Source organism: Triturus cristatus, chromosome 2_1, assembly GCF_964204655.1.
Source record: "Triturus cristatus chromosome 2_1, aTriCri1.1, whole genome shotgun sequence".
In the NCBI taxonomy this organism is placed as follows: Eukaryota; Metazoa; Chordata; class Amphibia; order Caudata; family Salamandridae; genus Triturus; species Triturus cristatus.
Window position 1 is genome coordinate 427,147,139 of NC_140581.1, and position 4,725 is coordinate 427,151,863.

Consider the following 4,725-nt stretch of genomic DNA (forward strand, 5'->3'; position numbering starts at 1 on the left):
AAGAACGCTGGTCCTCCCAAGGCCTTGACACCAGATTGACCCACTTGATTGCGACGGTTGCAGTGTCTGTTCCCCCGACAAGGGATGTACCCACATTGGTATGGATGAACGAGGGTTGGGATAACTGTCAACAGTCTGCTGGCCAGGAGTTTGGCATATATTTTGATTTCGTCATTTGCGTGCGTCCAAGTTTGGACAGGACCACAATAGTGGCTCAGTGGATCCCAGAAGGGAGGTGACCTTTGCCAATCGTTTCTTTGTAAAACGTATCACGGAAAAACTCTTTTTCTAATGCATTAAAGCCATTTCGCGATCCAGGAGAGTTTCCGAATCACTTAATGGGTTAGAAATGGGCCTGAATAGCATTTGAAAGGGGCGTGTTTTGGACATCCCTACCAATTTGCGATTCAGTATCCTCTGTATCAGTGGTTTGCAACTGTAATTCCAGTTACAACCATTGCTAAATGACTAACTGCCTAGATGGGTTGGTAACTCATTCTGAAAATGTGAGGGTTCTCCTTGGATCCCTTCCACTTTGGGAATTAAGCTTAAACTCTCAGGGAGAGGAAGGAGAGTAGGCAGTGGTACAGTGACCCATTGCCAACTCACACTGAAACTTAGAAAAAAAAATTAGCCTGTTTTCATAGGCATGGTGATCTACTGACCTTGGCAAGCCACTATCCCTGTGATAGTGGCCAATCAAAGTGGGTCGCAGTTTGCGACCTACCTGTTGAATATTAATTAAGTAGGTTTGATCACTAACCACTCTGATTCCATTAATCAGTTCGCAAAATAAATTACACATCGCAGAAAGTTGGTGCAAAATTTCTAACCACTTTTAGAGACCAAGTTTTTAGTGCATATGGCCAAGGATTCCATAAATATGCACTACTACATGGTAGTGTTTAACCCACATTTGTTTCACTGATTACTGTGAAAAAAGACATTATCATAACCCTTTTGGTCCTTTAAGAGGGGACAAAAGGTTTATTTTAAATAAAATCGGTGCCGTGAAATGTCTGAAAGGATGAAAAATTTCTCCTCTCAGATCTTTGTGGAATTCGGGCTCCTCTCTGAGACAGCCCTGACATGTCCATTCTATCTTTCAACCTTCAGAGGCTGATAACATTTGTACCAGTTAATTGGCTCAGTAAGTAAGCAATATCTTCACTTCCAGCGCTACAAACAGAAAATATGCAATAGAAATATTACAGTAAAAAAATGCACTTAGGATTTTCTATGTTATAAATGTAGAACTATTCATTGCCTTTAGAAACAGCTACATTTGCATTCCGTCGTTGAGTTTACATCTAGAATGTTTTGTGTGATGCAATTTAGAAATTAAGCATTCAGGCTTCTAAAGTTCTCTTCAGTCCTATCGATACTTGAGATTGGTTTCGACAATTTGCCCTTCGTTGTGCTGGTTCAAGTCCACTTGCTGCATCGTATGTGAAGCGGAAGTCCTCGTGGCCTCGTCCTTGTGTGAAGTTAGGGCTCTCCTGATGGGCCCTTGTACTGCACGGCAGGTAAAACGGAAGCTCATTGGCCAGTGGTCTTATTAGTATTGAAGGGAGAAACCCACTCGGGTCGGGACAGCAGGCTGTGTTGTACTTGTACAGCCCGCAGAAGTGAAAGCACACTGGTCACATAATAGCTGCCGAGGAGTGGGTTTCTGAAGCAGACAAAGGCCTTTAGGAGCTATGAGGGGCTCTTGCATTCAGCCTGCACAAGAAAAGGTTTTCAGCTGCCTCAAGAGAGACACATTTGAATGTGAATTTGTCCTGGGAAAGAGAGAAGAACTTTCACTTTATTCATTTTTGTTTCCAGGTTTTGCTTGATCTTTCACGCGCCAGAAGACGGCAACAAGGCACTTTCCAACGCAGCCACATCAGTTAGAATGCAAAACAGCGCTGGGAGAAATGTTTTTAAAAAAAATAACTCCCTCATTTTTTAGGTCTCGCGAGCCAAAGGCTCGAAAGAGACATTTTATATCTGGGCTTTTCAAAGTGCTGCCGTGGCCTAAAGCTACAGTGCACGTGAACGTGCACGCGCGCAATCACGATCACTTTCACTTTCGCGGGCTCCTCTGTTGCTGGCATTCCCCCCTCCCTTCTCGCCCAGCCCTTCTTGTTTTACTTACTTTTCTTCCTTTTCTGGCAACTCAGAAGCTTGAGGGCAGCAGCAGAGCAGGAATCTAGCAGTGGACATTAAAACCAGCAAGTCATGATTCCTAACTAAGATCCAGAAAGAGCAGCGGGACCAGGTTTAAAAAGATGACCCATTTCAAGTCTTCTCCTAGTTTCTTGATAGGACTTTAAGCACACTTTTGAGGATCATGCCGCTGGGACACTGTTAAGGATCTAGCGCTGCTACACTGCACTTGTAAGTGTAGAGAATTACGCTTCAGATACATATATAATCCTACTATGTTTTTCAATTAGATAAAATACGCATCTCTCTTGTACTGGATTACATAGAAAAAATACAGACGGTCAAAAATATATTTTTTACTTTGAAGAATCTTGGCATATTTGTACATAACACGTACTGCAACTTACGTCATGTTGGTGATTTAGAAAATATGCCAGTGCAAGTTAGGGGTAAAACATTTTGGGGGGAGCGACTCCTATTTTAGAGCCAGGCCGGACCCCGGGCTCGTCTCACCCCATGAACAGTCCGGCTTGACCACTTCTAAGGCACGCTGCCTGGCAGTGATTGATCAGCGGTATAACAGATCCGAAATACTATAATTTACCTGTCTGCAGCATCCCCTTCAGGATTCCATATGCCATCTTCCCTGCCCCGATGAAGCCAACAGTCAGTGCATCGCCTCCGTCCTCCATCGCTGCTCCTGCCCTTCACTCACCGAGTGCTCCTTTGACTGATCTGGGATGCAGCACCTCGCACAGCTGCTTTTCTTCCGTGTCCTTATGTCAGTCTCTTTCCTGGACTGGGATCTATTTGTCCGTACATGCTGATACCGGGTTTCTTTGAGTAGTGTTTTTTCTCTGTTGACTTGTGTCGTCAGCAGTTCCTGCGAGACTTTACTTTAGTTTCTAATGATCGTTTTTTTGTTGCTGTTTTATATAGCGCGAACGCGACCCGAAGGTATTGGAGCGCTTTACACAAGGACACATTCCTTATTTGGTAGGCACGGAGATATTAAGTGGTTTGCCGAGGCTCGAACCGGGTCAGCTCCAAAGTCGGCAGCTCGAGCCCTAAAGCCACATCCGTTCACGTGCTTAGTGTTCTGAAGTCTTTCTTCGATGTTTGTTTTGATTTTAACTAAGCTCAGATAGGGTGCAAAAGTAAATTCCGACTTGTTCGTTAACGAGGTCTTGCAAACGGCTGTATCAGTGGTTTACAGTCCAACCGGCTGTTGAAGGAGGGGAGATGTAAAAGCAGCCACTGGGGTTAATAATATTCACAATTGTTGAGTTGCTGGCCTCTCGTGCGTGCTAGGTCGCCCCCCCCCCCCCCCCGCAATATATTAAAACACACTCCGACACATGATGAAAAGTGCTTCAATGCCCCACATAGGGGTAGTAGGCGGTATATAAATGCTGCAATACAGTACCACCACGGGTAGCAACAGGAGAATATTAAGCACAAATATTGTTTTCTGACATGGGTTGATCCCTTAAAGCAGGGGTCTGCATGGTTGGGCTGCCCAGTGATTTTGATCGAGTTCATTTTATCCTGAGGTTAAGGGCTCTGAACTTTGAGAATTACTCCTTTATGTGTAATTGATTGAGTTAGTCTATTAGCAAATACAAATAACGTTTTGAAACGGGCTTCCTGCATCCTGATGGTGTCCATGGTCATTAAAACGTTAAAAGTTTGAGATCTAAGGTGCCACTTTAGCAGCAGTATTTGCTCACTATAAAAATGCTAGCTAACATATATACATATATGCAAAGGCACAGTAGCTCATGCGTTCCAGGACTGCAGTATATTTGCCCCGTTGTGCAGCCAGAATATGCCCTTTTGCCAGATGCCCGTCATTCCCCTATTTGACTGACACTTCCTCTGGTAGTAGTCCTTTCTCTGTGTCTATGAAGTGCACGTGCTTTGTATGCGGCAAAGAACTTCCAGCGCACACGATTACGTAGTTGACTTGATTTGCATATATCCATGATGCTCTGCGATTTTCATAAAGTAGAAACGGCAATCTTTTTCTGCAGCAGAATGTTTTGTTTCTGATTCAAGTGAACTCCTTTGTGAAAAGCAACAAAGAGGAAGAGTATAAATTGCAACCATTTATATCTTTGAAGCACTCTAACTTTCAAATATGATGAAGTTAAGCCTTTATATACCAGCTTGCTCCGTCCTAAGTTTGTGCTCGCTTCGGCAGCACATATACTAAAATTGGAACGATACAGAGAAGATTAGCATGGCCCCTGCGCAAGGATGACACGCAAATTCGTGAAGCGTTCCGTATTTTGCCTTTTGATGATTTTTTATCTACAATCGAAACCCACTAAACATTCTTATTTGTTTTTTACTTTAATTTATTTACATTTTTCCAAATTGAATTTAATGATATTGACATCGACGTGTTACTGCAAAACTAAAATAATTGCCACACAACTGATGTACTGTGTGTTTATATCATCCAAAAGTTCTATTAACTGCATCATTACGATGTGATTTTTTCCCCACTCATGTTCATGTTCTCATCGCTCGCAGTTCATGGACCACACTAAACAAACTATGGTGTAGAGG

The 4,725-nt window shown here is 43.2% G+C and overlaps 1 non-coding gene across 1 annotated transcript; it reads left to right on the forward strand.

Annotated features, from left to right (window-relative positions):
* Positions 1 to 4,338: 4,338 nt before the first annotated feature.
* On the forward strand, positions 4,339 to 4,445 carry LOC146865409 (U6 spliceosomal RNA). The gene has a single exon (XR_014977503.1). It is a non-coding gene; the product is annotated as a U6 spliceosomal RNA (small nuclear RNA).
* Positions 4,446 to 4,725: the final 280 nt, after the last annotated feature.